Below are 14,118 nucleotides of genomic sequence, written 5' to 3'. Positions count from 1 at the left end.
ACACTCCTGATATGACAATCTATGATAACAATACATTTGACAAGTGAGGCTTAAGGACCAAAAAAAGTCATTGGAAGTTTAAATACACTTTTGGACTCTTAATCGTATTTGAAGCACTCTAAGCCAACAGCATTCAAACCCATCTCTTAGCATTAAACTAAAGTACTTCAATAATTTTATTTAATTATCTGTCTAATAAGAGACTTGAGAGAGTTTTGAGACTAAGTCTTTTGCTCAACCACATTGAAAGTAATTTAGTTCAATACCTAAAGTTACAGACAGGAGAAATTCCTTGCAGTAAATTCACTTTTCATCTCAGAACTGCATTCAGATCTATGTCTGAGGGCAACTGAACTTCTGTAACAGCTTAGAGCTACAGAGGACACTTAGAGGTATGATTTTACTGTCTGATTTTACAGCCTAATCTGTATCTAAGCCTATACAATTTCTTTGCATGTCAATATAGAAGGAAAAAAAATTGGGATTACTAAAATCCTAAGATATCATCTAACCCAGGCAGTGCATTTCATCAAAAAACAACCCACAAAATTCTTCAGTAATATCTGCCCAGTCTGCCACAGCTTAAAATTACTCCTGAATAAATGATGCACAATCTTGTTCTCTAGTCTGGCATTTTTCTCTCAGAATACTTCTGGCTTTTTTAAAAAAAATCATCAAAGCAGCTTGCAATATGTTGCACCATGTAATTTATTTTCAAGCTCCTACAAATTAAGACTTAAATTCTGAATCTCACATGTTGTGTATTCGAAGTTATCATAAGTTGTTAGGGGGAAAATGTTGAATCGAACTCCATACACCTACAGAAGGAAATATTTTAAAGTTGGGCCAAAAAAAAATTTCACCACCACCAGCACAATTTCCATCTTTAGAAAAATGCTGCAGAACTGTCAAACTGTTGCCTAACGGCCGCTCGTTGGCTGCAAAAGCTAAATAGGATCAGCCTATCTGTTAAGATTGCTGCTATGACAACAATTCCAGCAACCAGCTATTTTACTGAGCCAGCTAAAAATAAATCTTTCAGCATTAAATGTATTGTAAACACATGACATAACAAGCATGGAAAAGCTGGTCATTTTAGGCTAAAAGGCAGAAAATTTGTATCTTGAAGGGGTTTTACTGCAATGGAAATTAAGAGAAATTGAAGAACATAGAAGAAATTTGGTGGTAAGTTGAAAGAGAAGTTCAATCACCTCTTGAAAGGAAGCTATTTCATCCATATCCTCAATTTGTTCAGTATAGCTCAAGATGGGTTTTCAAAAGTTGTAAGGAAACAAGGTTAAAAGAGAGAGTGTGGAAAGAAATCAATATCAAAAACCATAGTGGCTTTTCTTAACCAGATTAGCTGTCTCCTTTTCATCTGTCTGTGCTTTTAAACAATTTGCTAAGTTAAAACAAAGCTGCCACCCTCCTACCCCACCCCAAATAATCAAGTTACTTTGTTTCATAATACTCCCACCCTTGCTCACATCTCTTGAGGCTACAGTCTAAGATGAAACAGAATACTGCAAATGAGTAATGAGAATCAGTCAGATCCATACAGTCACCAGCTTGTCTTAAAACAGGATTCAACTTTTTAAAAAAGCAAGTTAGGTCTTGCTTATGGTCTGGATATTTTGGCAAATTCAACCAGGATTTCAGCAACAGAATCAACCTGTCACTTCTCCTCCAAGACACAGGAACATCCCTTCCTTATCCAGGACATAAGAGTTTTCCCCTTCCTTCACACCCTCTTCCACTATTATTCTGTTCCCTCCTCATTTTATTCTCTTCCTTCCTGCTTCTCTCCTGTATTACCCTCACCTTCAAGTACCTCACTCTCCATCTTTCACCCCATTCTCTACCCCCACCATACACAATCCCTTATCTTCATGTCCCCAGCCAGTCTTTCTTCCATCCATACTGAACCTCTGTCTGTCCTTTATTTTTGCTGATATTCCAACAAACCACACACAGAAACCAGAAGAGGCCTTGAACGTTTTCCTTCTGGAAGATTATAATCACTTTTTTACATGATAGGAAAGAATGATCCTGCACAATATAAATGCTATATGCACATAGAGAGTTACTGATAGCTCTGACAGCATCTCAATTCCCTCTGCAGTGCTCCACCCTCTACTGATCTCCTCTTCTGTTTCCAGGGCTGGGGTAACTCACAGGCCCAGACCTCAGCAATGGTTTTGTAGCCTCTGCAGAGGAGGTTTAGCCCAGTAAAAGAGGGTGCAAACATTAGTGCATGACACACACAGGGGAAATGGCTGTGATCACCTGTAAGATGAGTCAAAAACCCACCTCTAAAACTGCTCTCAATACTGTGAACAATCATGATACAAAATGAGTTAAAAAAGAAAGCAGCAGGCACCACTAGGTCAAAACCTAGAGTCCTGACACTCCAAATCTTCCCAAATTGTCAGAACAGCTTATTACTAGTTTACCATCAAACCACCAGAACAGCAGTGGAGAAAATGAACAATATCCACTGACGTTCTGCCCTTGCACTTCTCAGTCTGACAGCTCCTGCTCCACTGTCCTGGGCCAGCTCAGGCTCCACCCGATGCAAGAAGGTCACGCAGAGCAGGAGCATCACTTGTTCTAAAAACCCACAAACCTGTTTCAGCTTCGTGTGACACTGGCTCCTCAAATCAACCAGTGGCAATGGAAATGGAAATAAACTATCCCTACAGAGCCAACAGTGCAGGGAAAGCAGGAGGCATCCAGTGACCTGAGCTATTACAAACTCTCCATCCACATTTGCAGCTATTTCAGAAATAGCTTTAGAAGTACAATTTTTATTTAACCGTATGTGATAAGAGGAAAACATCTTTTTAGAAGTTTTCCACTGAGGTATTTAGAAGTCTTGCCTTTATGCTCACACTAAATATATCAAAGCACTTTCAGAACAGAGAGGTTTTTAGCTACAAGCTTATAAGCCAAAGACCTTCTACCCTTCACAGTCTGCAAAACATATCCACCACAAAGGTACAGGGGAAAAGATGATGGAGGTAACACTAACAAGATAGTGGGAGGCTTGGGAGGTTAAAAGATCATAGGGAAGGTGTTGCCACACGTGTTCACAAGTAGGTCAAAGAAGCAGATTCTTAAGGCAGCCTTAAAGAAAACACCAGTTATGGATGCCTGCAATGTTGGATCAGGTACAAATTTGTAGCATTAGAAAGTAAAAGCTTCCCAAACCAAACCTACTTTTATTTCCTTTATTTCCCCATCTTTTGAAGTAAGTCTTTTGTGTAAAACAGATATAATGTTTACACACATAAGAAAAAAAAAAAAGCAAAAGTATTTAATTTTCTAATGTGTTATAATCATTAGTGGAAGTTTTTGGTGAATATGCTTTATTTTCCAGCCCAAACCTGGTTCAGAAATAACTTTATTCTCGGTCTGCACAGATTAAGTTGTTTGTTGGGCAGCTCTACATATGCCTGCCTAGAGAATACATGTGGGAAATTCTCCATGCCTAACTTTGCCACCATAACCTGCTTTGTTCCCCAGGAGCAGTGTTTGTGCTCCAGAAGTGTTACCTTGGCTCTGCCAAACCATTCCTTACAGGGTTGTGCTTCAGAGGATTTGAAAAAAGGTGAAAGCAACACTTGTGCAGAACCTTAGGAATCTGTGACAGTTCCTGCAATAAAACTCTGCTTTCTTGAATTCTTAATCCCTTACAGACACATGAACAAAAGTGAAGAGGATTGATTTAAGGTTTGCAGCGTTCATTACCTTAACAGCAGAACAGGCAAAATAAGAAAAAACAAACCCAAACCAGAAAAGTCAGAGACCTTAGACTGAAATTTTTTTGATATGAAGTGCAAATGCCTTCACTGGGCTACAGATCACGACTCTGAAGCAAAATTTAAACACTGCCTCACATTTTCAGTGTTCCAGGCCTTAATATTCACATTTTAGGAACAGTCAATCCTCTCTGGGAATTTTTGCCTATTCTACTCCCCTCGCTATGTTTAGATCACAGCCCAGACACAGTGTTTTATTTTTATTCTTATTCATTCATCTTGCAACCAATTCTCTTCCAGATCTAAAGCAGCCACAGCAGCTCATGTCGAGCGATGAACAGTGTGCTTCCCTTGGCCTATTTTCTGAAAGGAAAAAAGGCCAGATAATCACAAAAGGCCATGAAACCAACCACTGCCTCTCTCCTTGCTGAGGATGGAGACCCTATGGCTATTCCAACAGTGGTGTTTCTTCTGCCCTGTGGGAGGACAGAGCCAGTAATAAAGCACAGCCAAGAGCATTTATTACTCTTGAGTACTCTGCACCTCAAGAGTAACAAAAATGGGTCAAATCTGCCTTAGGAAAATTCTGTCACTCCTTAGTCTGTATTTACTCCCAGACTCCCCATGTTCCTGACACCAGTCTGCCACAAATCCATCAGCCACCAGTACAGGGGCTGGGACATTTCAGAAATTTAAATAATTAAAGCTTCAAAGTCATGTTCTTAAGAGTTGAAGAGACAAAAAAGAGGGAATTGATTCTACAGTTCTCCATGATGTGGCATATAAATCACTCCCCCACATGCTGATAGGATGATTCAGTTACTCTGAGTCAGTGCACTGCTCTGACACACCAGCTTTAAATAATTAAAAAAATCAACTTAAATATTGTCCACTCACTTCCTGAAACCAAGTCTTAATTATTATATTGCCCAATTGGAAATGTCAATTTTGTCTTTAAAAGAACACACCACCAATATTGTAAATTTTATTTTCAGACCCACTGAGGTCAAGGGTACCCGTAAAGGTTTTATCTGTATAAGCAGAACTGTGCACTAGTTACAGAATTTTTGAGTTTGGTAAGTGCTCAGAACATCACAGGTAACCTCTTAAACTGAGTTATTCTAACTGCTTGTTTAAATAGCAGTAGAACCAAAAAAAAAAAAAAAAAAAAAAAAAAAAAAAAAAAAAAAAAAAAAAAAGGCAGAGAGGAGACGTCTACACAGCTCTCCCAGACTGAACAGGACACTTGGCTCTGACCATCTGCTTGAAGTTTGAAGACAACAATATCATAATTTATAATTAAAGATGAAATGGCCTAAGCTGTTAAATAACATCACAGTTCTCAAATGGAGTGTAAATAAAAATATACCATTATGACCATGTGAGCAGCTTGCTGCTGATTCCAGTGAGTCCTACTTCTGTCTGTAACTGAAAAAACTGTGGAAGAGAAAAAGGAAAGCACTGAACATGCTAGAAAGCAATCTGAGGAAACTTTTTCCCCTTTCATGTCATAGGGATTACATGCATGGACAATACTCAAAAGAAACACAACACATATTTCTGAATTCACTCTGAAATAAAGACACCTTGTTAAATGAAAACCATGTTGTAGCCAAAGTCTATCCAAGTTACAAAACCCCAACTTTGGTTCAAAGGCTCTCATTAAGAGAGCACTGCAACCTACAACTGCATAACTCAGATAAAATTAATAATTATATCTGGGGGCAAAACAGAGAACTGAGTAGGTATCATGAATTCTACATACAGATTTTACTCTTGCTCTCCTTATTCTGCATGATGTGTCGTTTCAAGAGATGGATATTAAATCTCTGCAGTTCCTTTAACTTTTTCCAATTTTTGTTTTACACAAAATTCTGCAACAGGTTCAAGGCTGAAATGAAATTTGGGAGGCAAAGAAGAGTTGTGCAATTTAAAAGACAGCATGAGAGAGAGGAAAAAATAGGAGGATGCTCTAAAAATGTAATTCTGCTTTTCCCGTACATAGTCACAGTAGTAAAAAGTTGTATTTCAACAAGAACAAAGCAGTTCACTGGAATACAAATGACTATGCTGAAACTGCTTCTTTGCTTCTCCTTTGGTAGGTGCTCATCCCCTCCACCAGCATTTACAAATCTAAATGATTTCTCAAGTACTCTATAAGAGACGCAGTTAAGAGTCTATTGTGTTTTTAAACCATTCAAATAATGGACCTTATTCAAATTAAAACACGTGTCCTTCTATAGTAAGATTCTTTTAACAGTGGGAAGTCTATTCACCTTGTGAAAACACATAAGCTTCTTAAGGTTCAAATGCACGGCTCTTTCTCTGGATATAGACATTGCATGGATACATTCTGTGTGTTGATTTTTATCTATTTCCTGCAATGCACCACTGCAGCAGCAAATTCCATATGAGAACAAGGGGCTTGCCAAGACCGCAGCAGTGTGTGCTCAGACCGAGTGCAAAATCTATTCCTTTCCCTCACCATTCCCCCACGTCAGCAGATCGTGGAAATGTTTTTAAATGTCCTATTAGGTAACGTATTGATCTCTTCTGTGGGCACGTGACTGGGGAAGCAATTCAAGGAATAAGCTGAACAGCCAAACCTGCCTGATGCTATGCAGAGTCTTATTCAACCCTGCCCAGGCTGCAGAGATTACATTTTGCCCTGCGTAAAACTAAGAAATGGGATTCCTCATATGAAAACAGGAATGCTCTTGGGAAGTTTGCCACAGCACTTGCATGAAATACTCTACATAGCATCCTTTCAGAAAGGAAAGAAAAAAGAAACTTCGGGATACATAGGATCAAAGCCCTAACTACTCCTACAGGCTCATTTGGAAAAGTACACATATCGCAGCTATCTTTTCTTTAACTACTCTAAGATAGCCATAAAAATACAGGCACTTAATTAGTCCACATCAAAGTCAAAGCAATTCTGCTGGTAGGAAAGATGGATGGGATGATGCTACAGCACAGATTCTCCACGGTGTGACTTATTTGTGGGGCAAATACAGCAAAAAAGACTATCAGCTGAAAATGAGCAGCAGTAGAATGACAGACGGCATCTATTAGTGACTGACTGATCTTTAAAGTCCCTTCCAACTCAAGTCATCCTATGATTTTAAAAACCCCAATGCCACACTGAATAGGGCACATCTACTGCTGATTTGTCAAGACTTGTTTGAGTTCTTATACACGACATATATATGAAATTAGAAATTCTGCTTGTCTAGTTCCACTTATGATTTTAAGAAGTCAGCATCTGAGTATTTATGTTCAGGAATACTCCAAGCCAACCTGCACAGGAACTGTGTTACTGCTGAGGAACAGCCAGAGAATGAAAGCAAATTCTCAATGTGCTTGCACAGAACATGTTTGATATCCAGTAAGCTGAAGCTTACTGTTTCCTCACGCCTCAATACAAAACAAATTAATAATTCATGTTACTAGAGCTAAATAAGAGGTCTTTCATTCACTGCAAAACTTCTATGCAAATTTGCAAGCCTAAAGTTGTGGAGATAAGACAGAGGTAGTCAGAATTGCAATTCACCCTTTAGAGGACAAGATTTAGACAGATGGACATTCTAAACTCTACAGACAGGCAGGTCGGCATAGAAAAAACATTATTAAAGCAATATGAGCATAAAATATGTTCTGTAAGAGAAAAGGAGCTTAGATTTCTCACATGAAAACTGCTAAGATGAATGAAAGCATCTTCAGAAAAACAGCTGGGAAAGAAGCATTCTCATGACAGGGATTTACTCCTTTATCCATTTAAAGAGTTTGCAAATTGCTGCAGTCCCACAATAATATAATAGACATTAATCACAAAGTATGTAGGAAGGTGGGCGACAGATTCTTAGCAAAGAGCTTCTGTCTTTTTCCATTGAGTGTACAGCCAACTGTGCTCCAACACTTCGTGATGTATTTAGAACATTAACTTGTTTAGCAAAATATGTGCATTTTACCCTCCCCCCAAAGGAATGAATTGGGAGGAAGGTGCTGATAAACAGTGACTACCTCTCAGGGCACAGGGAATTCTACCTCCGGTGGTTAAGGTGCGGAAGGGATGCTTCCCACACAGAGGAGTTTGGAATCACATATATGGAACCAAGCAGAAACAAAAATGTCAATCCATGTGCCCCACTGGTATCAGGACTGTTAAAGACACCACTTGGTTATCATGTATTTTAACAAGGTTTCAGTTATAGGAAGAGTGTAGGATGACAACCTCACAGAAGCAGTCCTGGATTTTTTCCTCACTGCAGTTTGTTGACTACATCTGAAGACATCTTCTCCGATTTTTTTTTCCCCAGCAATATCTGAACACTCAAGAACACTCTGTTTGTTTGTTTTCTTAATGTACCAATCATGAGTATTAAGTAAAAAATCCATATATTTCCTTCTCACAGCTGCCCGTAGGCCATTAATAGATTAGTTATATATTAGTGTCACTATTAGTTCAGGCGACCTAAACTGACAAATTTCTGAATTGACATTTTTTAAATGGAGCACACAGAAATTCACCCTGATATTTTGCATAGTCTCTTCTGTAATTTTCTAAGGAGTAAAAGGAGTTCTACTAAGAAAAAAAGTGTTGTTGTTTTTTTGTCACATGAAAAAGTCTGCCCTTTTTAAATTGTGCAAATGCAATTATCTGTGTCTTTCTGAGGTGTCATCCTCAGTAATTTTGACTCCAAAGAACTTACCATGATTCTGATCAGTCACAGTTTAATAAACATGAGGCAAACCTGTAACTGAATGGAGCTGACATCCAGGCCCTAAATCTGTCCACTGACATTTGCGTAAAGGAAAAAAAATAAAAGGAGGTCTAGAGCTTCACTGCAATGCAATTCTTCAAAAAGCAGCAAAAAGAACCAGCAAAGAGATTCAAACCTTCCCCCCGACCCAGCTCACACAGCTGCCTGCAAGGACCAGGAGAACATTTGTGTGCAGGTCAGATGCCACTCACCCTCACAGCAACGGGAGAAGTTCCTGCTCGTAGCAGCTTTGAGCTATGTGAATTCACTAGAGGAAAAAAACCTGCCTTTATTTCTGTGAATAAATATCCAAACAGGGTTACAGAGATATCTTGGTGGTGGTGGTTTTATTATTGTTGTTATGGATTTGATTTTTTTTTTTTAATTTCCAAGCAGCTGCTGCATCGTATTAAAAAATCTCCACTGAAACTAACAGCCAAGCAGGAATTGGCCAGAGCTTTGTATATTTGACTAGTACTATATGAAAAATGTTCACATTCAGCACAAAGTCAGAACAAAAACATTATTTTCCACAAATTCACGGAGAACAAACTTGCACAACCATCCCAGTGTCACTGCTGTAGACTTGTAAACAATGATTCATGAGTATTTTGAAACAGACTTTCTATTTCATGTTTTACCTTCTAGCATTTCTTCTGCTCATTCATAATTTGGATCAAATCAGAAAGATTTGGCTGAATTTCACAGCGTTTGAACACTTTTTATCAGCTCAAGGTAGCTGCAAGACTGCAGCAACCCTGAAAGTTAACCCATAAGGAGACTCCAGCAAAGTGCTACATGTTGATGACATTCATCATCACCTACAGCAAAAGATACTAAGATTTGACAAGAACATTTTGTGCTGACCAGCCAGGCCCCAGTCTCTTCACTCATCTTCTGTATTTATGAGAGGAAGTGCTAAACCCTTAACTCAACATAGACATTCCCTCCAACAAAGGCTAATCCCCTCAGCTTAGTCCCATTCACATCCCACCAGTATTATTTCCACATCTTCCTTTTTAGTAGGCTGCTTGGTTACATAATGCTGCCCATTGAAAGCAAAAATTAGCAGATTATAGTGTTGGGTTTCATTTATGGACATTGTGCCTGGTTTGTCATTAAATGTAAAAAGTGTTAGTTTCATTTAAAGCATGGCTATAAAAATTAGTTAAGACAAAACAAACGCAGACTGCAGCAGCCAGCTGGGCACAGTGGCTAGGAAAGCTTATTAGGCAAAGCACATGCTTTTAGCTAGAACACACCTCTGCATTCCAAAAAGAAATCCCAGCAGGACGGAAAGCTTTTGCAACACCAGGATAAGAAAAGCAAGCAGAAAAACTCCCAGGCTGTTAATTACAGTGAAAGCCTATTTCATAATATCAACAACAGATCTTTCTCCATATTTTCCTGTCTCTTTAAAGGATGGAGTAAATCAAACCCAAGGCACCTCCACTTTCTGCCATTTGATTTGCCATGTTTTACAGGGAAGCCTGTCTCACCTACCCTCTGCTGCTCAGAAGGAAGGGGTTGGAAAGGCTGCAGAAGAAAGGGTCAAATTACAGTTAAAAAGTGCAGGAATTAACCAAGACTTCCTTCATTGATGTAAAGCATGAAAATATAACGTGGGCATTAAACATCCTGTGTGTGTAAACACCAGTTTCTTTCTAAATTGATTAGGATGCATGAAATTCTAAAGCTTCCATTAAAATATGAAAGATGGAAATGGAAGATGATATTTCAGCTGAAGTGCTACCCAGTTCTGGTGAGATAAAAATCCATCTGCCTTTATGCTACCAAATACATCAAATCCTGTGTCTTCAGGAGTGTGTGAAAAGTACAAAAAAAAAAACCCAAACTAAAAAAACCCAAACAAATCAGAACAACTCCTTAATGCTGTACCCCATAAAGACTCATTTTACAGAGCAACTGGGGAGTTCCAAGAACCATGTCTGGTAGCCAGCTCCAAGCAGTTATTAGTGATCTTTCAAAAGGGGCACAGCTTTAAACCGAAATAATTTAAAATCTGAACTCAACTTTAAAAAAATCCTAAAACTGTTCAGCTCCTGAAACTGTTCAGGGTTCTGCAGAACAGGAACACTTTAGACACGATGCCACCTCTTCACTCCACAGTGCATCTTTCTGACAGCACTTCAGAACTCATAACACACACATTGCCTCACATTCTCACAAAATGCTCTTTAAACCAGAATACGAGAACTCGTAAGCAAGAAGTTACAAGACAGCAAAGCAAAATGTTTAAAGATGTCAAAGAATATCTTGAAACTACAACCAAACCAAAAACGCTTGTGAAGCTTAGCGACAAAGACCTGATTTTAAAAAGAAACATGAATGGGTTCACCTTCAGCAGGTTTAACTCCTGCCCTTACACGAGCCAGGGTAGTGAAATATTCAAATACAACCTTTTAACCTTCAAGGCACTCTACAAGCCTTTATGTCTATGCCCTGTAAGCAAGAAAAAGTAACATGCTACATAATACATAACGTTTTCCACCTCTTCTTTTGTGAAGACATTAAGATTTCCGTTACAGATTCAATTCTGTCCACTGCCAGAGAGCTAGAACAGTACTTGGATGTAAAAGGCAATTTGCCTGTCAAAGTTAATAAATTAGTCGAGTTATTCTTTCATTAATCACACAGAAATTAAGGATGCAGAGGAAAGAGTCTCTAAGAGAGGGGAGATTTTTCAGAAATTTTACGGGCGAGTTCAAGTGGTTTTCATCAGTCCTGCAAATCCTGTCCCCGGCACTTCTTCTTCAGTAATGAAATAATCGAAATTAACGTGCCAAAAGACTTAATCAGAGCAGGATTTTCTGATATCCCATTTCTGATAATCAAGTGATGGCAGTGGTGACTGATGAGGGAAACAGGGGGACAGTGATACCTACACATGTTTAACCCAGAATCTGCATTAGGACTTTCCAGTTCACCGTTCCCAGGTAAAATCCATAGGGGAAAGACTTAACAGATCTATTAATATTCCACATGACACTTGGAACAAGTGTTTGCACAGTAAATTCATCGCTGCAGTTCTGCTAGAGACAATCCAACTGATAACACTAAAAAGCAACAAGGAGAAAAAAATCCACATAGTGGACACGTCAGGAATACTATGAAGAAAGAGGGAAAATAGAACTCTACTCAATGTGACAACTTCTTAGATCAAAATCATTTCAGCCCACTCAGTTCCTTTTTCTTTCACTGGCTCATGGGAATCTCTGCATTTTGGAAAGAATTAAATCTTCCTTCTCAAATCAAAATACAATTTATATACACAGAATCACACACATACATATAACGTGTTAAAAAGCGTAACCATTCTACTTAGAAGAAAGAAAACATAATTTGAATCCTTATTTCCTGCAAAGATGGTTTCAGAGCACAATTTATATACTCTTAACATTCAGCAAATACCAAGTACCAGGAACACACTGCAATTTCAATTAAAAATAATACCTTCACACAAGAATTGACAGTATAAAGGGAAAATACACAGGTTTTATGTAGAGGCTTTGATCTATTTATGTCTACCTATATTAATGCCATGGATATTCAGTAGTTCACACTGCATCCTTGGACAGAAGCAGATTCTGCAAGAGCTGAGAGACCTTTAAGAAGAGAAAAATGCAGAAGGAGAAACCATAAGCCATCACTGGAACACATGCACCTGACAAATTAGGAGCATGTGGCCTTTCAGGAATAACAGTGCCTGCAAAAGACACTTGAAAGAAGAGAAGTCAGTCTGCTAATGCATTCCAGGTGATTGCCAGCAACTCCTCCTGCACGTGGCACTGATTCATTCAGACACGACAGTCAGAACTACACTTCTGTCACATTTGTCAAGCAGAAAAAGACATAACTTAGATTCTACCTGACAATAGCAAATACTGAGCCCACAGCACATCCATTAACACTAATAATTAAGATAAGTAGTGTTTCATTTAGCAAAAGGGCATCTGTACAGCAAAGCTGCAGACAGCTTCAGAAAAAGAATTAGTCAGATATAATTTAGAGCTTATTTTATCAGAAGAGTAAGAGGGTACTTGGCACACGTGCACTTTTGTGCAAAGCAGAACACAGAAAACTTCAGTTGTATGAATGTAATAATCATGTGATTTAAATAACTTCTTTGGAAAGCAAAATCAAGTATCTGAAGACTCCCGACTAGAAAAAAGACACTAATGCAAACTGGAACATGCGTTGGTGAAACAAATTGCTTTTTAACTCCCATCACAAACTAAATTTGTCTTTTAATCAGAGAGTAAGACAACAAACACCAACAGCCAAACACATCCAAAGAAATTACGAAAAAGGATAAAGGGAAAAGACATCCCGCATATGGTCTGGCTCTGCTGCTCTGACAAAACACAGCAGACCTTGAAGCCTCTTTAATTGATCGTTAAATTAGTGAACCTGAGGCTTAAAAAGGCAGAGAAAGAACAGATTCTGTACTACGCTGGATACCACACACCTTGAAGCATCTCCTATTACCATTCTCCACTCTTCCTGCCCAAGTTTAAGCAAATTACCAGTGACTATATGTGTGTGGGTTTCTAACATACATACACACACCAAAAAAACCCTAATTAAACTTAAAAAAAAAAAATCCACTACAATGATCCTGTGCAATGAAATGAAGGATTAAAACCTCAAAATTCAAACTGAGACTTCCAAAAGTTAACATCTGGAAATGCATTTATATAGGGGAAAAAAAAAACCCAAACCCTGAGCTCCACCCAACAACAACATCACAAAAAAGAAATAAGTAAGTGCTCTTACAGGATTCTAAATACCAAAACACATTTTCTCATCATACAATCTGGTCTCTCATGATATGAGATGAAGTTTAATAGGAGCCTGTCGTGAGACACTGGGACTGAAGGAAATTTTATAACCACTTACAATTATTACTTGCATTTTTAGTAGAACAATAGATGAAGTCACAGTATTATTAAGTTTGATATAACAGAGCAGTGACTGTTCAGTGGACCAGAACTCAGTCACTGAATGCAGACTGACTGCAAGAACCTAAGGAATATTTTTCTTCTTTTATGATTAAGACAATACCATGGAGAAAGGGAAAACTTTACCAAAAGCCACTACTAAACCAGCCTTTGCATATATTTTTTGACTTTTTAAAATGAATTACCTATACAATATCTACATATAAAATAGCAAATCAAGGTGAGACTGCCTCACAGATGAGACAAAACAGTGCAGAAAGTTTAATGAACCACAGGCTCAAGAAAGAACCAACCACATACTTCAAACACAGCCTGCTGAAGAAACTAATAAAATTAATGTTTGTTGAACATACATGAATTACAATTACAATTTTATTGCTCTGTATTTGTTCAAATATACCCCAGTGTTCCTTTACACAAATCTATGCTTCAAAAAAATCAATAGAGTAATTAGAAACACTGTAGAGAATTAGTGCATTGAGTAACATTTCCATAATTTCTCCTAAGAAACGATTAACAGACATTAGATACCACGAGCACTGCTTTTGAGGGACTTAAGGATATACTCATTTGGTTTTCCAATTGAAGAAAAGAGTTCTTATTTCCAACTGG

At 38.2% G+C, this 14,118-nt stretch overlaps 1 protein-coding gene across 2 annotated transcripts in view; it reads right to left on the bottom strand.

Annotated features, from left to right (window-relative positions):
* USP22 (ubiquitin specific peptidase 22) overlaps positions 1 to 14,118 on the bottom strand; it is a 92,772-nt gene that overhangs the window by 61,118 nt on the left and 17,536 nt on the right. The window lies entirely within an intron of this gene.

This window comes from Chamaea fasciata, unplaced genomic scaffold (genome assembly GCF_029207755.1).
Source record: "Chamaea fasciata isolate MVZ Bird 193981 ecotype frontalis unplaced genomic scaffold, bChaFas1.0.hap1 SCAF_16, whole genome shotgun sequence".
In the NCBI taxonomy this organism is placed as follows: Eukaryota; Metazoa; Chordata; class Aves; order Passeriformes; family Sylviidae; genus Chamaea; species Chamaea fasciata.
This window is presented reverse-complemented; position numbering and strand designations above follow the sequence as displayed.